The 25,489-nt window shown below is 43.6% G+C and overlaps 1 protein-coding gene and 1 long non-coding RNA gene across 3 annotated transcripts in view; one reads left to right on the forward strand and one right to left on the reverse strand.

The window, feature by feature from the left end:
- The window catches only part of rad51b (RAD51 paralog B), a 520,835-nt gene extending 519,735 nt beyond the window's left edge, over nt 1-1,100 (reverse strand). Inside the window, exon 1 of one of the 2 annotated variants that reach the window (XM_072569304.1) lies at nt 993-1,100. The gene's annotated coding sequence lies outside the window, so the exon portion shown is untranslated. Of the gene's footprint in view, nt 1-979 lie in introns of both variants that reach the window. The other variant, XM_072569303.1, reaches the window with a different exon arrangement.
- Nucleotides 1,101-1,182: 82 nt separating this feature from the next.
- Nucleotides 1,183-25,489, forward strand: part of LOC140476535 (uncharacterized) — a 94,205-nt gene continuing 69,898 nt past the window's right edge. The window contains exons 1-3 of the long non-coding RNA XR_011960503.1: nt 1,183-3,670; nt 10,270-10,598; nt 17,785-24,564. This is a non-coding gene — a long non-coding RNA (uncharacterized lncRNA). The remainder of the gene's footprint in view (nt 3,671-10,269; nt 10,599-17,784; nt 24,565-25,489) is intronic.

The raw sequence follows: 25,489 nt of genomic DNA on the forward strand, positions 1-25,489 counted from the left end.
CCCCCTTTCTCCCCCAGACCCAGTGTCTAACTCTGTATTCACCCCCCCTTTCTCCCCCAGACCCAGTGTCTAACTCTGTATTCACCCCCCAGACCCAGTGTCTAACTCTGTATTCACCCCTCAGACCCAGTGTCTAACTCTGTATTCACCCCCCAGACCCAGTGTCTAACTCTGTATTCACCCCCCAGACCCAGTGTCTAACTCTGTATTCACCCCCCAGACCCAGTGTCTAACTCTGTATTCACCCCCCAGACCCAGTGTCTAACTCTGTATTCACCCCCCAGACCCAGTGTCTAACTCTGTATTCACCCCCCCCCTTTCTCCCCCAGACCCAGTGTCTAACTCGGTAATCAAACCTCCCTTTCTCCCCCAGACCCAGTGTCTAACTCTGTATTCACCCCCCAGACCCAGTGTCTAACTCTGTATTCACCCCCCCTTTCTCCCCCAGACCCAGTGTCTAACTCTGTATTCACCCCCCAGACCCGGTGTCTAACTCTGTATTCACCCCCCAGACCCGGTGTCTAACTCTGTATTCACCCCCCCAGACCCAGTGTCTAACTCTGTATTCACCCCCCAGACCCAGTGTCTAACTCTGTATTCACCCCCCAGACCCAGTGTCTAACTCTGTATTCACCCCCCAGACCCAGTGTCTAACTCTGTATTCACCCCCCAGACCCAGTGTCTAACTCTGTATTCACCCCCCCTTTCTCCCCCAGACCCAGTGTCTAACTCTGTATTCACCCCCCAGACCCGGTGTCTAACTCTGTATTCACCCCCCAGACCCGGTGTCTAACTCTGTATTCACCCCCCCAGACCCAGTGTCTAACTCTGTATTCACCCCCCAGACCCAGTGTCTAACTCTGTATTCACCCCCCCAGACCCAGTGTCTAACTCTGTATTCACCCCCCCAGACCCAGTGTCAAACTCTAGCTCCCCTCCCCCAGAGACCCAGTCACATACACACACTGGGGCAATCTACCTCCTCCGTTCACCTGTGGGATGGTCCTGTGCTCCTATTGGCCCCGCCCCTCGCCGCGTGTCGGCCAATCCCCGTGAGGGACCTCAGCTGGTCGCGCGCGAGCGGGACGAAGCCCGGAAGCCGCTCTGCCATTGTCCCGTGTGCTGAGGGTGTCGGCCAATCCGCGAACGCGAAGCACCGCAGCCAATCACAGGAGCTGTTGGGAGGGGGTGGTGACGGGCTGGAGCGACCGTGGCTTGTATTGCTCAGCGTCGCTGTCCTTTATTTGTTGCATTTCCTCTCGTCGTGGTAGAGTCTTTTATTTCTTCTTAAAGGTTCTGTCTTAAATGCGTCCGTTTCACCTGAATATTCTGGAGTGATATAAATGACAGTCCCAGCTTCCAGCAGAGCCCAACTGTCCCCACCCCCTCTCAACCAAATGGGAACCCCAGGTTTGACAGAACACATGCGAATGGTAAACTATTGTGAATGCTAAACATCTACAGTCAACACAGAGTGCTGGAAACGCTCAGCAAGTCTGGCAGCGTCTGTGGGAAGGAGACAGTGAACGTTTATGAATCACAGATACAACTCCAGAAGGAGTTCACAGCTGCTCCACGCCACTGCCTTCAGAAAGAAAAATGGGATTAGGGCTCTTGTGGTGCTGTGAGAGGTGCTGCCTGGGACCCGCTCCAGAGGTGTGCAGTGGCATCCCTGAATTTATTTTTAAAAAAAAAACCAGAAGTTGCTGGAAAAGCTCAGCAGGATATGGCAGCATCTTCGGAGAGGGAAATCAGAGATAACATTTCGGATCTGGTGACCCTTCCTCAGGACTGATGGTAGCCAGGAAAATGTTGGTTTATATGCAGAAGATAGAGTGTGGGGAGGGGGTTAAGGAGTGAATAATAGGTAGGGGGAGAGCCCAAAGAGAGAGAAGAACAGTTGGATAGACAAAGGAGTGGAAAGGAGAGTGAATAGCTGTGAATGGAGACTGCTCGTGGATTACAATGGGTAGTGTCTAATGGCAGACTATTTGACTAATGGCAGTCTAATGGCAGACAAGGCCTGGTGTGTGGGGTTGGGGGCTCAGACATGGGCGAGTTCAAGCCCTAAAACTATTGAACTCAATATTGAGTACGGAGGCCTGCAGGGTCCCCAAGTGGAAAATAAAGTGTTGTTATTCTAGCTTGAGCTGAGCTTCACTGGAGCAGTGCGGCAAGCCTGAGACAGAAATTTGGTCAGCATCTCTGAATAGGCAGATTAGAAAATATGTTAACAGTGGGGTCAAATCATTGAGTATATCTACAGAGCTACATAGGCTCTTGATTAGTAAGGGAATCAAGGGTCATGAGGAAAAGGTAGGAGAATGGGATTGGTAAACATATCAGCCATAATGAAATGGTGGAGCAGACTCAATGGGCTGAATGGCTTAATTCAGCTCCTATATCTTATGGTCATAGCTGTTTAAAATCTTTCAGCAGAACCCCCTTTCAAGTTCTATCAATGTTGTCAGTACCAATGTGGATGATGACAACTGGATCTCTCTACTCCCATACAAGTTCTCTCCAGCTCCGAGGAGATGTCCTTAAGTCTGTCACCAGGCAGGCAACACAGCCTTCAGGATTCTCATTGATGCTTAGAGAATAATGTCTATCTCCCTGATTATACTTTTTTAAATTATTCATTTTGTGAGCTGTGGTAGTCACTGGCTTGCCAGCGTTTATTGCCTGTCCTTAGTTGCCCTTGAGAAGGTCACAGCTGTCTTCTTGAAGCACTGCAGTCTGCCTGCTGTGGGTTGACCCACAATGCCATTATGGAGGTTATTCCAGGATTTTGACCTAGTGACAGTGAAAGAACAGTGAGATTTTTCCAAGTCAGGAAAATGAGTTGCTTGGAAGGGAACTTGCGGGTGGTGGTGTTCCGAGGTATCTGTTGCCTTTGTCCTTCTAGACGGAAGTGGTTATAGGTTTTGAGGGTGATGTCTGAGCATCTTTGGTGAATTTCTGCATTGCATCAAGTAGATAGTACACACTGCTGCTACTGAGTGTCGGTAGTGGAGGGAGAAGATGCTTGTTGATGCAGTGCCAATCAAGCGGGCTGCTTTGTCCTGGATGGTGTCAAGCTTCTTGAGTGTTGCTGGGGCTGCACCTATCCAGACAAGTGGGGAATATTCCATCACACTCCTGACTTGTGCCTTGTAGATGGTGGAAAGGCTTTGGGGAGTCAGGAGGTGAGTTACTCCCTGCAGTATTCCAAGCCTCTGACCTACTCTTGTAGCCACTGCATTTATGTGATGAGTCCAGTTGAGTTTCTAGTCAATGATAACTCCCAGGATGTTGATAATAGGGGATTCGCACTATTGAATGTCAAGGGGGGGGTGGTTAAATAGTCTCTTATTGGTTATGGTCAGAGCCTGGCATTTATATAGCACAAATGTTATTTGTCACTTGTTTGCCCAAGCTTTGATATTTTCCAGATCTTGTTGCATTTAGACACAGACTGCTTCAGTGTCTGAGGAATCATGGATTGTGCAACATTGTCCAATCATCGGCAATCATCCCCTCTTCTGACCTTAGAATGGAGGGAAGATCACTGATGAAGCAACTGAAGATTTTTGGGCTTTGGACACTACCCTGAGGAATTCCTGCAGAGATGTCCTGGAGCTGAGATAACTGACCCTCCAACAACCATGACCATCTTCCTATGTGTCAGGTATGACTCTAACCACTGGAGAGTCTGCCCCCAATATCCATAGATTCCAGTTTTGCTAGGTCTCCTTGATGCAGTACTTGGTCGAATGCAGCCTTGATGTCAAGGGCTGTTACTCTCACTTCACCTCTGGAATGCCTTTTGTCCAAGGCTGTTTGAGCCAAATGAGATCAGGAGCTGATTGTCTCTCGGGGAACCCAAACTGAGCGTTGCTAAGCAGATGTTTGCTTGATAGTACTGTTGATTACAGCATCCATCTCTTTACTGATGATGAACAGTAGACTGATGGGGCGTTAATTAGGCCATGCTGAATTCATCCTGCTTTTTATATACTGGACATACTCGGGCAATTTTCCACATTGTTGGGTAGATGCCAGTGTTGTAACTGTACTGGAACACCTTGGCTAGGGGAGTGGCAAGTTCTGGAGAACGAGTCTTCATTACTATTGCCAGAATGTTGTCAAGATTAGAGTAGTGCTGGAAAAGCACAGCAAGTCAGGCAGCATCTGAGGAGTAGGAAAATCAACATTTCGAGCCAGAGCCCTTCTGTTGTCAGGGTCCGTAACCTTTACAGTATCCAGTGCCTCCAACCATTTCTTGATATTACATGGAGTGAATCGAATTGGCTGAAGACTGGTTTCTGTAATGCTGGGGATCACTGAAGAAGGCAGAGGTGGATCATCCACTTGACACTTCTGGCTGAAAATTACTGCAAAAGCTTCTGCCTTAACTTTTGCACTGATGTGCTGGGCTCTTCCATCATTGAGGATGGGGATGTTTGTGGAGCCTCCTCCTCCAATGAGTTATTTTTTTTCATATTTCAATTAGAAGTTTTTATTCTGTTACAAAATTATAAAAATACAAAAAGGAAAATCAATATAACAATCTTATATTACAAAAATGTTAACAGGAAACTACCTACTACTCTATAGAATGCACCAAAAATATCACTAAATAAAAGAGGAAAAAAATTACAAAACAGTCTCTCCACATTGAGATTCAAAAAGTAACTGTATTTAGCGAATTAGATTAGGTTGACCCAGATTTCACTAGACCAACAAATCCAATTTAGAATAAGTAAAATTAGATAAAATAATCTTAAATTAGCTTAACTCAAATTAACTTAAAATTAAACTGGACTAAATTCAATTCAATTCAATTCAACTCCACCCTCATCCATGGGAACATCAGTTGTAAAACCCAGGGCCCCCGGATCACCAAATCCGGCCCCATGGCTATCTAAAGGCTCTAGTCAGTATTGCCGACAGGTCCATATTGAAGTAATTGAGAAAGGGCTGCCACGTCCTAGAGAGTGGTTCTTTTTTCTGGTACACCACATTTGTGAGCTAACCTTGGGGAATGTGCTTCATCACCAATCTACACCACCCCATGAGACCTGGGGTTTTTTCTGAGATCCAGTTCATTAGAATGTTCTGAAAATGTGTTGCTGGAAAAGCGCAGCAGGTTAGGCAGCATCCAAGGAGCAGGAAAATCGACGTTTCAGGCATGAGCCCTTCATGCCCGAAACATCGATTCTCCTGCTCCTTGGATGCTGCCTGACCAGCTGCGCTTTTCCAGCAACACATTTTCAGCTTTGATCTCCAGCATTTGCAGTCCTCACTTTCTCCATTAGAATGTTCTTCCTTGCACAGTGTGTGAGAATGTTAAATAGTCTCTTCCCGTGCTCATCCAATGAGGGCAAATTCGGCAATCCCAAAAGAAGGGATACCAGATCCACCTTAATCTTGATTCCCAGAATCCCCTCCAACTCACTAACTCTGGCACCCCAATATTCACGGATCTTGTAACATGACCATAAACAATGCGTAAGGGTGCCTGTGCTAATTCTACATTTAGGACATCCTGGAGACGCTCCTTTCTTGAACTTTGCCAACCGTTCTAGGGCCGTAAGGGCCCTGTGAACAATCCTCGACTGCATAGCTTGCACTTTATTGCATATTGAAATTTTCTTCACATTCTCCCCTATGTCCTCCCATGTCTCAAACGAAATTTCTTTTCCTAGTTCCTGACTCCAGACTTCATAGAGTCTTTCCATATCCTCCAGGGCACCCCCTCTCTGTAAATGGTATCGAGTACTGACTGAGAGAGTGCCCACACATTGGAGCACACTTCTCTCTTAATCAAATGTATGGGGCTGAGCCAAGAGTGTGGTCTTTCTCTGAATGTCGTCCCGAATCTGGAAATAACGGAAGAGGTCCTAACTAGGTAGCCCATATTTGTGAGGTAAAAACAATGACTCCAGATGCTGGAAAGCAAATACTGGATTAGTGGTGCTGGAAGAGCACAGCAGTTCAGGCAGCATCCAACGAGCAGCGAAATCGACGTTTCGGGCAAAAGCCCTTCATCAGGATTCCTGATGAAGGGCTTTTGCCCGAAACGTCGATTTCGCTGCTCGTTGGATGCTGCCTGAACTGCTGTGCTCTTCCAGCACCACTAATCCAACCCATATTTGTGATTTAATTGGTCAAAAGACATCAGGACCTCTCCCTCAAATAAATCTCCCAAACAGGAGACTCCCTTGACCTCCCATGCCTCAAAGCCAAAGTCCATTGACCCCAGCTTAAATCCTGGGGCTCAACCAAAGGGGTGAATGGTAAGGTCTTATATGAATTTCCCTCACCCTGTTGCATTATTCTCCACTCTTTGACCATGTTTAAGATAATCAGGCTTTTACAATGCTCAGCCATGGGTTTCATCCTCTCCATAAACAATAAATTAATGAGGGGACACCTTACATGAGAAGCCTTGATGTCAATCCATATCGATCCCTGATCATTAAGGCCCCAAGCCAGCCATTTAACCTCCGCAATACCTGTCTGGGCATCAGCAGCGGGAGCATTCTCATAGGATGTGGTAGCCGAGGAAGAACGTTAATTTTAATCGAAGCTATTTGGCCTAACCAAGGTATTGGTAACCCCTCCCAACTCTGTAGATTCTGTCCTTTCCTATCAAGCAATTGCATAAAGTTAGCTCTGTACAGCTAATAAAAATACCCAGATAAAGAAAACTTTTTTGCGACCATTGAAAGGGAAACTGTGTTCCATCTTCCAGGTCATGCACTCCCACCAAGCCTCCCACAGGCATAGCTTCCGACTTTGTAAAGTTTATTCCAAATCCCGAGAAACTGCCGAATAGTTTAATTTTTTATATTAATCAGGGTACAGACTTTTCTGGACTAGCCATAAGTAGGAGAACATCATCGGCATAATTTTGTGTTCTCCCATTCCTAACTTTGGAGCCACTATTTCAGGGTCCTTCTGAATGGTCTCTGTCAACAGTTCAATTACTAAGGCAAATAATAGCGGCGAGAGAGGGCACCCTTGTTGGCTGCTTTTCCCAATGCTAAAATGATGCAACTTAATGCCAGTCATAAGAATTGCCGCCTTGGGATCACTATATAGAACAGCCACCCACTTAGTGAAAGCCACCTCCCCCCAGCACTAAAGTGTTCTAGGTCACCAAAACGATGCGGCCAATCTACCCGATCAAATGCCTTTTCTGAGTCTAAGGAGACCACCAAACCTGGAATCAACCTCTGCTGGCATACCTGCACTATATTCCCCACCCTCCTAATATTATTGGAAGAGCTACGGCCCTGAATGAAGCCCTTGTGGTTTTCCTTTATAATAGTGGGCAGTCCCTTTTTTCAATCTCAAGGCCAGCATCTTTGACATGATTTTAAAATTTGCATTCAGCAACAAGATTGTTCTATATGAGGCACAGTCCTCAGGGTCTTTTCCTTTCTTTCAAATTAGGGAGATATTAGCCTCCCTAAGAGAGGGTGGAAGGCAGTCCTGGTTATATGAATGGAGGCTAATTCTTTGGATTGGCTCAGCCGACATGTTTATGAACTGCTTGTAGAACTCACTCGGAAACATGTCTGGGCCAGGTGCTTTGCCACTTTGGAGCTGTCTTACCATCTCTTGCACCTCCTGTGTTGTTATAGGGGCGCATTTAAAATGGAGGCTTTTATGTCAGGAAGGTCCAAGTTCTCGAAAAAGGATTCCGTTCTTGCTACCCCATCCTGACAGCCCTCCGATTGGTATAACTCCGCATAAAATTTCTGAGATATGACATCAATCTTTTTCAACTCCTGAGTAATAGCACCGGTTTTCTCTCTAATGGACACAATGTACTGCGGAGCATTTTTCTTCCTAGCCATATCTACCTGGTTTAACCCAGTATTCAAATAACCTTTGCATTGCAAAGGAGAGCCTCTCTCTTCGCCGCCTGCATAAGCACTGAATTCAGAGCAGCCCAGAGACCTGTGACCCTCTGCAGCTTGACCAATGGTCTGTTATAATATAGGAGAAAGTGAGGACTGCAGATGCTGGAGATCAGAGCTGAAAAATGTGTTGCTGGAAAAGCGCAGCAGGTCAGGCAGCATCCAAGGAGCAGGAGAATTGACGTTTCGGGCATAAGCCCTTCTTCAGGAATGCGGAAGGTGTGCCAAGCAGGCTAAGATAAAAGGTAGGGAGGAGGGACTTGGGGGAGGGGCATTGGGAATGCGATTGGTGGAAGGAGGTTAAGGTGAGGGTGATAGGCCGGGGAGGGGGTAGGGGCGGAGAGGTCAGGAAAAAGATTGCAGGTCAAGAAGGCGGTGCTGAGTCCGAGGGTTGGGACTGAGATAAGGTGGGGGGGGAGGAGAAATGAGGAAGCTGAGAAATCTGCATTCATCCGTTGTGTTTGGAGGGTTCCTAGGCGGAAGATGAGGCGCTCTTCCTCCAGGCGTTGTGTTGCCATGTTCTGGCAATGGAAGAGGCCAAGGACTTGCATGTCCTTGACGGAGTGGGAGGGGGAGTTAAAGTGTTCAGCCACAGGGGCGGTTGGGTTGGTTGGTGCAGCTGTCCCAGAGGTGTTCCCTGAAACGTTCCGCAAGTAGGTGGCCTGTCTCCCCAATGATGAAACAGACTGTTTGGAAACATACCCCACCACCAAGGATATATTTCCCTCCACTATCAGCGTTCCGGAAAGACCACTCCCTCCGTGACTCCCTCGTCAGGTCCACACCCCCACACCAACCCAACCTCCACTCCCAGCACCTTCCCCTGCAACCGCAAGAAATGCAAAACTTGCGCCCACACCTCCCCCCTCACATCCCTCCAAAGCCCCAAGGGATCCTTCTATATCCGTCACAAATTCACCTGCACCTCCACACGCATCATTTACTGCATCTGCTGCACCCGATCTGACCTCCTCTACACTGGGGAGACAGGCCGCCTACTTGCGGAACGTTTCAGAGAACACCTCTGGGACACCTGCACCAACCAACCCAACTGCCTCGTGGCTGAACACTTTAACTCCCCCTCCCACTCCACCAAGGACATGCAGGTCCTTGGCCTCCACCTGCACCAACCAACCCAACTGCCTCGTGGCTGAACACTTTAACTCCCCCTCCCACTCCACCAAGGACATGCAGGTCCTTGGCCTCCTCCATCGCCAGGAGAAAGTGAGGACTGCAGATGCTGGAGATCAGAGCTGAAAATGTGTTGCTGGAAAAGCGCAGCAAGTCAGGCAGCATCCAAGGAGCAGGAGAATCGACGTTTCGGGCATAAACCCTTCTTCAGGAATCCAACCACAAGGGATGAATGAAGATTTCTCCAGCTTCCTCATTTCCCCTCCCCCCACCTTATCTCAGTCCCAACCGTCAGACTCAGCACTGCTTTCTTGACCTGCAATCTTCTTCCTGGCCTATCACCCTCACCTTAACCTCCTTCCACCTATCGCATTCCCAACGCTCCTCCCTACCTTTTATCTTAGCCTGCTTGGCACACCTTCCTCATTCCTGAAGAAGGGCTTATGCCCGAAATGTCGATTCTCCTGCTCCTTGGATGCTGCCTGACCTGCGCTTTTCCAGCAACACATTTTTCAGCTCTGTCATAATATGCCAATTCGGCTGCTTTTAGCCAGGCCTCAAGCATCCGTTGCTGTTCCTCTCTCTGCCTTTTCCTAGTTGCTAAATATGAGATAATCAAACCTCTTCAGTATGCCTCGGCGGTCTCCCAAAGCACCGACGGATTACTAGCCGGACCCGAATTGATGTCCCAGAAGGCCCCGAGCTCCCTTTTGAGATATTCTATAAATTTACTTTCCTTCAAAAGAAATGGGTCCATGCACCAGTGTTGCGTGTCTATGCCATTATCCTTCATCTTGACATCCAAGTACACTGCCGCATAGCTATGTTCCCAATCCTGCAAGACAACGCCAAATCCAAACAGAGCAGTGGAAAAGAAAGATCAATTCTCGTGTGGCATTTGTGCGGTTTGGAGTCAAAGATAAAATTCCCAGGACAGAGACATCTCCACACATCCAACAGGCCCAAACCCCGCACAAGTCCGCTAGCTGTTTAGATTGCAGGAAGATACTCAAGAGACCCCTTGGTGTCCTGTCTACCTCAGAGTCCATGAGACAGTTAAAATCTACTCCTATGAGTGTACGGCACGCTCCAAAAGCCATTAATTTAGAAATTGTCGTATGTGGGTGACTGGATGCGCAAGGATCCAGGATTATTTTAGAATTTAAGAGGGTGCGCCGGGGGACAATAGACATTCAGGATGTCATACTCTTCCCCATGCATTCAGGCCTTGAGATTGATGAACTACCCAGTTTCATCCTTGATTTGTTCTACTACCTGGAATGGGAGGTTCCTTTGGCCACACCTTTACTTTTGGAATTGAAAGAAGAGAAGACACGACCAAATCCTCCATGCTGCGACTTCACATTTTTCAGCTCTGATCTCCAGCGTCTGCAGTCCTCACTTTCTCCTAGCATCTCATGGATGCCCAGTTTTGAGCTGTTCGATCCACTACACAACACGATGGAGGGTATTCTGAATTAGAAGGTGGGATATCATCTCCACGAGGACTATGCAGTGGTCATGGACAGATATATACCTGCAGCTGGCAGATTGGTAAGGATGAGTTCAAATATGTTTTACCGTCTTGTTGGTTCCCTCATCCTTAAGACCCAACCTGCTCAATCAGTAGTTCCACTGCCAAGCCACTCTTGGTGATGGAAATTCATATCCCCTTCCCAGAGTTCATTTTGTGCCCTTGCCATCCTTAGTGCTTCCTCTAATGGTTTTGTACCAAAGTGCCATGGTTAGTTCATTCATCCTCCCTAAAGTCTCCAATCTTGCCTGCACAGCTTGCAAAAACTTTACAACTGTTCAACAATTGTAGGAGCTGAGGATCCTCAGCTGCAATCCCCAGGTCCTTATACCTGCCTCACCTGCAATCATAGCCTATTGCCACAATCACAAACCAATTTCAAGTGATCTAGTCTGATGAGTGTGACCGCTCTCCCTGCCCCGATATGGTTTGTAGCTTGGATTCTATCTCAACTCAGATCCGAAGTTCCTCAAGTTGCAAACACTTACTACTGATGTGTTCGTGCTGGATTTCCATAAGACCGTAGGAGCAGAAATTAGGCCATTTAGCCCATCACGTCTGCTCTGCCATTTGATCATGGCTATAGGTTTTTTAAGCCCATTTTCCCACTTTCTTCCCATAACCTTTGATTTCCTTTGCAATTAAGAAATTATCTATCTCTGTCTTAAAATATATTCAGTGGCCTGGTGTCCACAGTCCTCTGTAGCAATGAATTCCACAGATTCGCCACTCCCTGGCTAAAGAAGTTTCTCCTTATCTCCATTCTAAAGGGTCTTCCCTTTACTCTAAGGCTGTGAGCTCGGGTCCTTGTCTCTCCTGCCAATGAATACATCTTATTAATGTCCACTCTGCTCAGACCGTTCAGTATTCTGTAAGTTTCAGTGAGATCCCCGGTCATCCTTCTGAACTTCTAGTATAATTCCAGAGTCCTCAAACATACCTGATTTGTTAAGCTTTTCATTCCTGAGATCATTCTTGTGAACCTCATCTGGACCCCCTCCAGGGCCAGTACATCCTTCAATAGTTATGGGGCCCAAATTTGCTCATAATACTCTAAATATGGTCTGACCAAAGCCTTATAAAGCCTCAGAAGTACATCCCTGTTTTTATATTGTATCCTCTTGAGGTGAATGACAATATTTGTATTTGCCTTCGTAATTAACGACTCAATCTGCATGTTTACCTTAAAAGCATCCTGGACTAGGACTCCCAAATCCCATTGTACTCCAGATTTCTAAATTTTGTCCATATTTTAAAAATAGTCCATGCCTCTCTTCTTCCCACCAAAATGCATGATCTCACACTTTCCCACATTGTATTTCATCTACCACTTCTTAGCCAACTCTCCTCACCTGTTAAAATATTTCTGCAGCCTCCCTGCCTCCTCAATACTACCTACCCCTACACCTACACCTATGTTTGTATCATCTGCAAATTTAGCCAGAATGCCCTCAATTCCTTCAACCAAATCATTAATGTATAAAGTGAAAAGTTGTGATTCCCAACACTGACCCTTGTGGAATATACCACTTGTCACCGGCTTCCATCCTAAGAAGGACTCTTTTATCCCCACTCTCTGCCTTTTTGCCAGAGAGCCAATCTTCAATCCATGCTAGTAAGTTGCCTCTGGCACTATGGGCCTTTATCTTACTCAGCAGCCTTCTGTGTGGAACCTTAATAGATAGGTCTAGATAGAGAACATCCATTGGCTCTCCTTGATCTAACCTACTAGTTACCTCCTCAAAGAACTCTAACAGATTTGTAAAGCATGACCTCCCCAGATGAAACCCGATGCTGACTTTGCCCGATCTTGCTGTGCACTTGCAAGTATGCAGAAATCTCATCCTTCAGAATGGACTCCAAAATCTTAACAATGACAGGTCAGGCTAATCGGCCTGTAATGTCCCGCCTTTTGCCTTCCTCCCTTCTGAAACAATTTTCCAGAGCTCTGGGACCCGCCCTGACTTCATTGATACCAGGAAGATCACTACTAAAGACTCTTCTAATCCTTTTCAGCTATCTCCTTTAGAACTCCAGAGTGTAGCCCATCTGATCCAGGTGGTTTGTCCACGTTCAGACCTTTCAGTTTTTCTTGCACCTTCTCCTGGGTGATAACCACCATAGTCATTTCTGGCCTCCAACTCTCTTGAATTTTTAGAATATTAGTTGTGTCTTCCACCATGAAGACTGATGCAAAGTACTCATTCAATTCCTCAGCCATTTCTTTGTTCCCCATTACCATTTCTCCAGCATCATTTTCCACTACCCAATGTCCACTTTTACCTCTCTTCTACCCTTTATATTGTTATGAAGTTGAAAGCACGTACTATACCTTTAAGTGAGAGTGAATACTGTTCTGCAGTGAAAGCTTATAAACACCTGTCATATAACTAACTAGCAGTCCCAGAGTGTACTGGAAAATTTTAAAAAATGTAATATTTGGCTGTGAAGTAGATACCTGAGTTGGTTGCTGTTTTGACAACAATTTGAATTTAACCAATTACTTTAAATTATGCCACAGGATACTAAAACCCAATCGAGTTTGAATTTATTGTTTTTGCCATCATTGAACAAATGACACGATCCGATGTTGGGGGCATAAAAAAAAAGGCATTTTGAAAGTAACTGAGTAACTGCCATCGACAGTGTAACTGCCATCAAGAGAAACAGTCCCAAAAGGTTGGAATACTCTCTATGAAAGGTATGCTTTCATACAAAACATCTTCACAGTAAAAAGAAAGAAGACAACCTAGGGAGAACTTCAGTTGGAAGATGACAGACACCGCAGACGACAGCCGCTGTACGGTTTTGAAATTAAGTTGATGTAATTTTAGTAAGGGTTTTATTGGAACAGTATATTGTTATAGAGTTGGAGGCAGGTAATAAGCAGTTAAGAGAAAGGGAGGCTTAGAGTTGTGAATAGTTGCTTAATATTCACTTTTGGAGTTAAAGAATAAATTGAGATTATTTTCTTTAAATAGTGGAATTTGCAAGTTCTCTGTCGCCCACATATTTTAACAGATTACGAGGTGAGGTGAGCTTTTCTGGGTGTTTGGTTTAATTAACAGAGAAGATCACTGCCATGTCCTAACAATATATCTAAAGAAACTCTTGCAATCTTCTCTAATACTACTAGCTAGTTTACCCTAATATTTAACCTTCTGTCTCCTTATTTCTTTCTTCATTGTCCTCTGTTGGTCTTCGAAGGCTTCCCAGTCCTCTGACTTCCCAATGCCCTTCATCACATTATCTATTTTGCTTTTATACTGCCCCGACCTCCCTGGTGAGCCATGGTTGGCTCATCTCACTTTGATATGCTTCTTTTTCTACAGGATGAATTTTTGCTGCATCTGCTGAATTACTCCCAGAAACTCCTGCCATTGTTGTTCTATTGTCTTTCCTGCTCGGTTCATCTCCCAGTCAGTTTTGGTCAGCTCCTCCCTCATGCCTCTGTACTTGCCTTTATTCAACTGCAATACAGTTACATTTGATTCCACGTCCTCCCTCTCAAATTGCAGAATAAATTCTATCATATTGTGGTCACTGCCTCCTAAGTGTTCCTTCACCTTAAGCACCCTTATCAAGTCTATCTCATTGTCCAATAGTAAATCCAGTTCCCTAGAGAGCTCCACCACAAGCTGCTCCAAAAAGCCATCTAGTAGACATTTCACAAATTCCTTTTCTTGCATTCCACTACAAACTTGATTTACCCAGTCCACCTGCATATTGAATTCCCCCATCGTCACTCTAAACTTGCCTTTCTTCCAAGCCTTTTCTATCTCTTGGTATATCTTTTTCTCCAATCCTGACTACTGTTTGGAAACCTGTAGATAACTCCCATTTCTTTTTAGCTTTGCGGTTCCTCAACTCTACCCACACCATGTGACCCTATTTCATTTATTGCTATTGATTTAATTTCTTTTTTTTACTAAGAAGGCAACCCCACCCCTTCTGCCCACCTGTCTGTCTTTTTGATGGGACATATATCTTTGGATAATTAGCTCCCAATCCAATTCCCCTTGTAGCCACGTCTCCGTGATGCCCACCACACTATACCTGCCAATTTTGATCTGCGCCACCAGCTCATTTACCTTATTCCTTATACTGCACGCATTCAGATACCAACACCTTCAGTCCTGTATTGACCATCCCTCTTCTCATTGTTATTCATTTATCCAATATATTTTAAGTTTGACTCCTTATCTTTCCAAACATTGTGTCCCATTTTGTGTGCTGGAGACTTTAATGACCTTTCCTGAGTTCTCCTTTCTTTTCATGCTTTTCATATTGTTCAATGCAGAATCCACTCCCATAGATGCTAACTTGAAGTTTTGCTTCCTATTGGTTATTATACTTCTTGGAGTTTTATCATTCCTGCCCCCCCCCCCCCCAACTTTCTAATTTGAAGTCCTGTTGACCACTCTATCCACCCTTTTTGCTAGAATAATCTTTTGCTCGAACATTATTTCAATGCAAGAGTCCTAACAGGTAAAGCAGATGAGCTTAGGGCTTGATTGGGAACATGGGACTGGGATATCATAGCAATTACAGAGATGTGGCTCAGGGATGGACAGGACTGGCAGCTTAATGTTCCAGGGTTAGATGCTATAATAAGGAGAGGAGCGGGAGGAGGGACAAAAGCTTTTGATAGGGATAACATTATGGCTGTAGTTAGAGAGGATATTACTGAGAGTATGTCCAGAGAAGTTGTTGGTGTAGAACTGAGAAATAAGAAAGCGATGATCACCTTAATGGGATTGTACGATAAACTCCCTAATAGTGGGAACATTTATAAGGAGCTCTCAGTTATTTGTAAGAATAATAGGGTGTAACTTTCTAAACATAGACTGGGACTGCCAAAGTGTTAAAGGCTTGGATGGAGAGGAATTTGTTAAGAAAATTTTCTGGTTCAGTATGTGGATGTACCTACTAGAGAAGGTGCAAAATGTGACCTGCTCTTGGGAAATAAGGCAGGGCAGGTGACTGAGGTGTCAATGGGGGAGCACTTTGGGGCCAGTCATCATAATTCTATTAGTTTTAAAATAGTGATGGAAAAGGATAGACAAGATCTAAAAAAACTGGAAGAAGGCCAATTTTGACAGTATTAGATGCGGTAGAGGTCCGCAGGTAAAGGGACAGCTGGAAAATGGGAAGCCTTCAAAAATGGTTAACAAGAGTCTAGAGTTAGTATGTTCCTGTTAGGGTGAAGGGCAAGCTGGTAGGTATAGGGAATGCTGGATGACTAAAGAAATTGAGGTTTTGGTCAAGAAAAAGAAGGAAGCAAATGCCAGGTATCGACAGCAGGGATTGAGTGAATCCTTAGGAGAGTATAAAGGCAGTAGGAGTACACTTAAGAGGAGAATCAGGAGGGCTAAAAAGAGGACGTGAGATAGCTTTGACAAATAGGGCTAAGGAGAATACAAAGGGATTTTATAAATACATTAAGGACAAAAGGGTAACTAAGCAAAAAATAGGGCCCATTAAAGATCAACAAGGCCACCGGTGTGTGGAACTGCAGGAAATGGGGGAACTGCTAAACAAGTTTTTTGCATCAGTGTTTACTGTGGAGAAGGATATTGTTACAACACGGGGGTAAACCTTTCTGCTAATTTAACCAGACACACAGAAAAGCTCACATTGTCTCATAATCTGTTTAAGTATGAGTAACAAAGAACTGCCAAATCCCACTACTTAAAGAAAAAAATAACAGTTTATTCTTTAACTCCAAGTTTAAAAAAAGTAAACAACAACTATCTCCGCTGTAAATCTCCTTTGTCTGATCAATTTACCTACCTCCCACTTTACAACAATATAGTGATCCGAAAAGAAAAACCCCAATTAAGTTTTACAAAACTTCAAATTTCAAAACCAGTCAGCTGTCGATTCTGCAGTATCTTTCTGTCTTCGGTCTTCTGCTTCACAAATTTCATATGAAAAGGTACCTTTCAGAGAGCAATTCTGCAGGCGCAGTCTGTTGGTGCTCTTTGCTGCTCTGGCTAACTGTTCAAAATACCCAATTTTTATACCCCAAAACATTGGATCGTCCCATTGGTTTGATGTCATTGAAGCATTAAAATTCAAATGCGATTGGTGTTTGGTATCTTGGGGCATAATTTAAGCTGATTGGCCGAATTCGAATTTGTTGTGTACCATTGCAACTCGGCATCAGCTATTTGTTTTACAGCCAGATGTTACATTTTTAAATTGTTCAGCACACCCTGTGCTTGCAGTCAGTCCTTGCCAGCTTTCACTGTCTCTTAAAGGTACAATATACACCTACACCTTCATAACACCTCCCCCCTTAAGAAAAAAAAACCATCATACTGAAAAAATGGCTTCATTTTATCTATTCCTAACCACATTACCATGACATATATATGACTTTAATCTAAGTTCATATTAACTTCTTCCCAAACATATTTATAAGACATTGAATAGATACTAATCTCATCTATACTTTTGATTTGGAGATGCCGGTGTTGGACTGGAGTGTACAAAGTTAAAAATCACACAACACCAGGTTATAGTCCAACAGGTTTAATTGGAAGCACACTAGTTTTCGGAGCGACGCTTCTGGAGCATCGCTCCGAAAACTAGTGTGCTTCCAATTAAACCTGTTGGACTATAACCTGGTGTTGTGTGATTTTTAACCATCTATACTTTGTCAGTTAAATCTGCAATAGCGCATCTGCTATTACATTCTGACGACCTGCAAGATGATCAATTTGTAAATTAAAAATCTATAACATAAGACTCCGAAAAAAGTCTTATATTCTTGTCTTTAAAGTGTTCTGAGAATGTAAGAGGATTATGATCTGTGCACACAACCGTCTCTGACACATTGTTCGTGGTATAAACATGAAAATGTTGTAAGGCCAATAACAAACTCAGTAGTTCTTTTTCGATGTTTTTCTCTGGTGGGTGTTGAATTTCTTTAAAAAGTAAGCAACTGGCAGTTTAACTCCATCATCGTTGTTACAACACAGGATAACCCCCCCCCCCCCCCCCCCACTAGCTAATTTAAACTAGCAACACAGAAAAGATTGACCCTGTGCGGTAATCTGTGAAAACTCAAGAGGCAAAGAACTATCCCAAAAGTCACTATTTTAAAATAAAAATTAACAACTTTATTTTTAAAAATCTAATAGAGAATAATTAACTAACAATTATTTACAACTCCTTTCTCTAACCTATCTTTTACTATAGAATCCGCTGAGTCCTAAGAATTGAAGCACCTCTTTCTTCGAGGTTGGTCATGGAAATTCCTCAATGGCCTTCATCTTTGCGTTCCATGGGATCAACCTCCCATAACCGATGTAATGTTCCGAGAACGTCACCTCTGCTTTTGTGAATTCAGTTTTGTTTAAGTTTATCACCAGTTTTGCTTCACGTAGTTGTTCAAAGAGCTCTGCCAACTGTACCATGTGATCTTTCCAGAACTTACTAAAGATCACTACATCATCTAAACACACTGCACAGTTTGTTAACCCAGCCACAACTCTGTTCATGAGCCTTTGGAATGTGGCGGGTGCGTTCTTCATTCCAAAGGGCATAACTTTAAATTGATAGAACCCATTTGGGATTACAGATGCAGACATTTCTTTTGCCATCTCTGATAAATGTCCCTGCCAGTAACCATGCAGTCAGTCCAACTTTGTCGATACAGTCTCATCCAAACTAGGAATTGGATAGGAGTCCAATTTTGTAACGGTATTGACCTTCCAATAATCCATGCAGAATTGTTAAGACCCGCCCATTTTCAGAACTAAGACGATCAGTGAACTCCACTCGCGCTGGTTTGGTTCGATGATATCCTCGTTGAGCATGGCCTCCACCTCCATCTGGACCTGTCTAGCTTTGAAACAATTAAGCCGATAGGGGTGTTGTTTTATTGGAACAGTATTCCCTACATCTACTTCATGTACAATAGCATTAGTCCTCCCCATCTGATTCTTACATATGTTCATATACTGCAGAAACAAATCTTTCAACTGCGTTCTCTGCTCATAAGACAAATAGTTTAGTAACCTGTCTCACTTCTCAAGACTTCTTCATTTTTTAATCTATTTTGAGGCACATCAGAATCCACATCATCTGGATTTAATTCCTCACTCTGCAGGGCAGTAACTAACACCTGTTTCACTAGTTCTTTCTCTCTAATATACGGTTACAACATGTTCACGTGACAGACCTGATACTTTTTTTGTCTATCTGCCATCTTTACTAGATAGTTCACCTGACTCAACATTTTCTCAATTTGATAGGGACCACTAAACCTAGCTTTGAAGGAATTTTCTATCACTGGTAACAGTACAAACATGTCAAACACAAGTCTGACTTGGTTCCTTCTTTAAGTTTCTGAATCACAGTCTATATGCTTCTGGTACCAATTCATAAGCACTTAAAATAGCCTGTTTAACCTCTTCGTAATCTCATGGTTCCTCATCTGACAGCGCTGTAAATACCTCACTAGCTCTGCCTACCAGTTTAGTCTGAACTAGCATCGCCCGTAAATCCTCGCACCACTGCCTAGCCAATTTTTCAAATGAAATAAAGAAGGCTTCAACATCTTTCTCAAAATGTGGCAGAGTTTTGACATATTTGTATATATCACTATCTTTTAATCTCCATCTTGTTAACTTGACTTTGTTGACTAATTCTCAAGTTCAAATTTTCTCTCGTTTTGCTCAGCTCAGAACTTTCTCTCTTTTTCCTCTCTCTCCCTTTCTTCTTTCTCTCTCTCTTTGCTCAAGTAAGAACCTTTTTTCTCTCTCTCTTTGTTTAACTTCTAACTCCATTTTCCTCAATTGTAATTTAAGTTTTTTTTAACCTCCACTGCATTTGTCTGTTTCTCTGACACACCTAAATGTTTGAATAATTCCCTTACAATTGCAGCTTTACTTCTGTCCTTGGTTAAACCCAAATCTAATTTCTTTGCTAGTCCTAAAAGTATAGCCTTTTTCTTTCCTTCTAAGCTTTCTGGGAAAATTTCAGAATCATCTTTAAATCCCAAAACCTCTTTAGCAATCTCAAGAGCCATTTCTCTCACTTTTAATTTAGTCAACCACAAGTCACCAAAATTAAACAAATTGTCTCACCTACGTTTTATTTAAAGATCTAGGACACTAACCAGCAAGTGTTTAAATCTGCTGGGATTTTTTTCACACCCCCAAATCTATTCAAATCTGTCTAAACCAGTTCAAATCCCGTACGAGCCCCCAAAATGTTACAACACGGGGTAACCCACTCCCCCCCCACCCCACCCCCCAGTAATTTAAACCAGCAATGCAGAAAAGATTTACCCCACGCAGCAATCTGTGAAAACATGAGAGGCAAAGAACTATCCCAAAAGTCACGATTTTCAAGTAAAAATTAACTGTTTTTAAAGTCTAACAGAGAATAATTAATTAACAATTATTTACAAGTCCTTTCTCTAACCTATGTTGTACCACCCCCTCTACAATACTAGTCCAATCAAGCCCCCAATTAAGATTTACCAAAAAATTCAAAATTCAAAACCAGCCAACTGTTGAATATTTTCTTTGTATCTTCCTCTGTCTTCTTTTCATCTTCTTAGGGATTTTTGTTCCACAGGTCATTGATAGATAAAGGTACCTTGGTGAGAGCTATTCTACAGGCAGTCTGCAGATGTTGGTGGCTTAGCAGTTCTCCTCCAACTGTTCAATTTTCCCCGGTCTTATACCCTAAAGCATCAGATCGTTTCATTCATTTTTAATATTGTCAATATCCTAAATTCAAATTTGATTGGAGGTTGGTATTTTGGGGTATAATTTAAACTGATTGTCTCAACTGAATTTGAATTTGTTTTCATTTCTAGGCAACCCAGCCAGTGTTGGCTGTTCTGAACCAAAAGTTACATTGTACATTCTCCTGCACTCTATATGCTTCTCTAAGTTCTTGCTAGCTTTCAACTTTCTTAAATGTACAGTACCCCTTACACCTTCATAACATCATCTTCCTGTAGCTCTAGCTTCTATGTCACAAGTTGATTGCAACTTTGAAGAGTTTCAAAACGTTTGGTGTAGCTAAAACTGGTGCAGTGGTTAATATTGCTTTTAAATTGGTAAATGCCGAAAGTTTGTGTTCTTCTTCAGAAAATCTGTTAATGGGCCACTACGCTGCTGAAGTTTGGAACAAACCTCTGATAGAATCTGCTTAGTCCCAAAGATCAAAGCACCTCTTTCTTTGAGATTGGTCATAGAAATTCCTCAATGGTCTTCGTCTTTGTGTTCCTTGGGGTCAACTTTTGTCACCTCTGCTTTCGCGAATTCAGTTTTGTTTATTACCAGTTTTGCTTCTCTTAATCAGTCAAAGAGCATTGCCAACTGTACCATGTGATCTTCCCAGGACACACTAAAGATCACTACATCGTCCAAATAGACTGCATGGTTTGTTAAGAATTAAAATTAGAATCCCTCCAGTGTGGAAACAGGCCCTTCGGCACAACAAGTCCACACCGAAGAGTAACCCACTGAGACCCATTCCCTATGCCATATTTGCCCCTGTGTGTAACCTACACATCCCTGAACCCTATAGAAAATTTAGCACAACCAATTCACCTAACCTGGACATCTTTGGATTGCGGGAGGAAACCCACGCAGACATAGGGAGAATATGCAAACTCCACACAGACAGTTGCCCGTGGCTGGAAACGAACCCTGGTTCCTGGCGCTTTGAGGCTGCAGTGCTAACCATTGAGCCACCTTGCCACCCTAACCCAGCCACAACTCTGTTTATGTGCCTTTGGAATGTGATGGGTGCATTCTTCATTCCAAAGGGCATCACTTTGAATAATATAGCCCATTTGGGGTTACAAACGCAGAGATTTCTTGCCGTCTCTGATAAAAGTACCTGCAATAACCACGCAGTAAGTCCAACTTTGTGATGTAACTGGCTTGTGTAACTTTCTCGATTAAGTCCTCTAATCTCAGTATTGGGTATGAGTCCGATTTCATTATGGCATTGACCTTCCGATAATCCATGCAGAATTGTTAAGTCCCATCAGGTTTGGGAACTAAGATGATCGGCAAACTTCACTCGCTCTGACTCAGTTTGATGATATCTTCGTTGAGCATGGCCTCCACTTCTTTCTGGACCTGTGAAAGTATTAAGCTGATAGGGGTGTTGTTTTATCAGAAAAGCATTCCCTACATCTACCTCATGCACAATAGCATTAGTCCTCCCCATCTTATTCCTGCATATGTCCTCATACTGCTTTTAACTGTGTCCTTTGCTCCTGAGACAGATAGTTAACTAAACTATCCCACTCTTCAAGGACTTCCTCATTGTTTAAAATATTTTGGGGCACATCAAATGCCACAACATCTAGATTTGACTCCTCATTCTGAAGGGCAGTAACTAATACCTATTTCTCCAGTTCTTTCAGATAATAACCCTCAGGAATATCCTCAGCCCCCTTTATGAAGTACGCATCAACATCTCTTGACTCCTCATCTGACAGTGCTGCAAATACCTTACTAGCTCTGCCTATCAGTTTAGTCTGAACCACAAGCATTACCCACAAGTCCTCGGACCACTCATATGCCTAACCAATTTTTCAAATGAAATCGAGAAGGCGTCAACATCTTTCTCATCATAGTGTGGCAGAGTTTTGACATATTTGTATATATCTGTTTGTTAACTTGACTTTGCAGACTAAGTCGCAATTTTTCAAGTTCAAATTCTCTCTCTCTCTCTCTCTCTCTCTCTCTCTCTCTCGTTGCTCAGCGAAGTGCCTTCACTCTCTTTTTCCTCTCTCTCTCTTTGCTCAACTAAGAACCTTCTCTCTCTTTTTCCTCTCTCTCTCTTATTCTCTTTCTCTCTCCCTCTTTCTTTGTTTATCTTCTAATTCGATTTTCCTCAATTGTAATTTAAGTTTTTTTCTAACTCTACTGCACTTGTCTGTTTCTCTGACACACCTAGGTGTTTGAGTAATTCCCTTACAATTTCAGTTGTACTTTTGTCCTTCATTTAAACCCAATTCTAACCTTTGCTAATTCTAAAAGTAAGCTCTTTTTCTTTCCTTATAAACTTTCTTGGCAAATTTGGGAATCATCTTCAAATCCCAGAACCTCTTTAGCAATTTTAAGAGCCACTTCTCTCACTTTTAATTTGCCAACTACAAGTCACTGAAATTAAACAAGTTGTCTCACCTACATTTTATTTAAAGAGCTAGGAGACTAACTGGCAAGTGTATAAATGTACTGGGCTTTCTCATACCACAAATCTGGATCAGTCTAAACAGTTCAAGTCACGGGCATGAGCCCCCAAACTGTTACAACACACTTCTGCTAAACCCTTCTGCTAATTTAAACCAAACATGCAGGAAAGCTCACCTCATCTCGCAATCTGTATTCTATGCAGTTACAAAAAACTACCAAATCCCACTATTTCAAGAAAAAATTAACAATTTATTCTTTAATTCCAAGAAAAAAAATTAAACAACTATCTACACTGTAAACCTCCTTTGTCTGATCAATTTACCTATCTCCCACTCTGCAACAATATACTGATCCGATAAAACTCCCGATTAAGTTTTACAAAAATTCAGATTTCAAAACCAGTCAGCTGTGTTGACTCTGCAGTATTTTTCTATCTTCTTTTCTTCGGTCTTCTGCTTCACAGATTTCAGAGAGCAATTCTGTGGGCACAATCTGTTGGTGCTGTTTGCCATTCTGGCTAACTTTTCAAAATACCCAATTTTTATACCCCAAAACATCAGATCATCTCATTGGTTTGATATCATCAAAACATTAAAATTCAAATTTGAATGGATTTTGGTATCTTGGGGCATAATTTAAGATGGCTGGCTGAATTCAAATTTGTTGTGTACCTTGGCAGCTCAGCTCCAGCTATTTGTTTCACAGCCAAATGTTACATTTTTAAATTGTTCAGTACATTCTGTGCTTGCAGTCAGTCCTTGCCAGCTTTCACTCGCTCTTAAAGGTATAGTACACAACAATACCTTCATAACAATATGGAAAATAGAGAACTTGAAGAAATAATTGCAACCTTTTGGAAATTGGCCACATTATAGAGGAGGAGGTGCTGGACCACTTAAAACATGTAAATCCCCAGGACCTGATCAAATGCACCTGAGAACTCTGTGAGAAGCTAGGGAAGTGATTGCTGAGCCTCTTGCTGATATTTGTATCATCAATAGCCCCAAGTGAGTTGCCAGAAGACTGGAGTTGGCTAACATGGTGCCACTATTTAAGAAAGGTGGTAAGGAAAATCCAGGCAACTATAGACCAGTGAGCCTGATGTCAGTGGTAGGCAAGTTGTTGGAGGGAATCCTGAGGGACAGAATGTACATGTATTTGGAAAAGCAGGGACTGATTAGGGATAGTCAACATGGCTATGTGAGTGGGAAATCATGTATAATGGAGAGGATTAATGAAGGCACAGCTGTGGACGTGATCTACATGGGTTTTAGTTAGGCGTAAAACAAGGTTCCGCATGGTAGACTGGTTAGCAGGGTTAGATCACATAAAATACAGGAAGAACTAGCCATTTGAATACAGAACTAGCTTGAAGGTAGGAGACAAAAGATGATGGAGGAGGAGGATTGTTTTCCCTGAAGAGGGCATTGTGTTGGAAGTCTGTACTCTGCTGCTGTTGTCATTGGAACACGTGTTGCAGCTGAGAAGACCTGGAGCTGATTGAGGCAGAGAGTTTGGAGCCTCTGGTGTTGTAGCCAACCTGCCTGCCTGGAGAGACTCAAATCTGGGATTCTCCATTGCTGCTGCTTTTGGAAGCCTGATTGCCTGCATTTCTCCTCAGTGAGTTGAAGACTGCTGTAATAAGACCTACTGCATTGCGGAGAAGCTGCTGCTGCTGCTTTGAGCCTGGAGCCCAGGAGCCCGGGCACTGCAGCCTTCCTGCCTGCCTGTCTGGATGAACTCACAACTGGGACCCAGCTGCTGTTGCTTCTCTGAGGAGTCTGGTGGTCTATATTTTAACCTAGTAAGTACCTTGAAGCATTGGTTCATGACTTTTCTATTCTGTCTGCTGCTGAGGAGGCGTGTTCCTGAAGCCTGGATATTTTTCTTCAGTTGGGTGATTCAGGCCTGAACACTAACAGCTTAGGACCTGAACACTTATTTACATTCTTGAATCTGGGGCCTGGAACTGTTAGAAGCCTGAGCCCTCTCCCTGTTAGTACTTCCAGACTGTGTTCTACAGAATATTATTTGCAAGTGACTTGCCTTTGGGTTTTGGGGAACTATTGTTTGTGATGTGGTAACCTTAGGGACTCTGCTAGATGCCAAGGCTAAACAAGACAATGTCAGGTCCTTTTTCTGTATTTTGTGTGAGAGGTGGTGGTGGTCCTGGTTTTGGGGGTGGGGGGGGGGTTGCGGGGAGCAATGGCAACCACGGGGCACTCTAAAACAACATCCGGGGTGGGACCCAGTCATTCCTGCATGGGGGTCCTCTGCATTGCGCACACCCTACCTAGAGGACCTCATCACCTTTACTTATTTAACAAAACAGCTCAGGTTGAAATGTTGGATTCACCCCAGCATGACCATTGAGGCACACGCAGCAACCTTGACGGGGATGGTCGGCACCCCCGCCGTGGTCGCTGTATCAAAGATGTACAGGAATGTGGTGTTCTTCCTGAGCAGGTGGTGGACCTTGCCCTAGAGAAGGGGCTTAGGGGATATCCTTGCCTGTCGACCCTCTGGAAATAATTTCTCAGATGGTCATTTTATCAAATGTCCCACCCTTTGTTCCACCTGAGGTTCTTCTTCCTCCACTGCTACCAGCTTGGGGAGGTGAGGTTGGGTATGGCGCTACTACTGCTAGGTCTGAAGGAAGCCTGCCTGAGACACGTTTTCTCCTTCCAGTGACAGATTTTCATCTTCCTAGCCTGAGAGGAGGTCACAGA

The sequence above is a fragment of the Chiloscyllium punctatum genome, chromosome 4 (genome assembly GCF_047496795.1).
Source record: "Chiloscyllium punctatum isolate Juve2018m chromosome 4, sChiPun1.3, whole genome shotgun sequence".
NCBI classification, from domain to species: domain Eukaryota; kingdom Metazoa; phylum Chordata; class Chondrichthyes; order Orectolobiformes; family Hemiscylliidae; genus Chiloscyllium; species Chiloscyllium punctatum.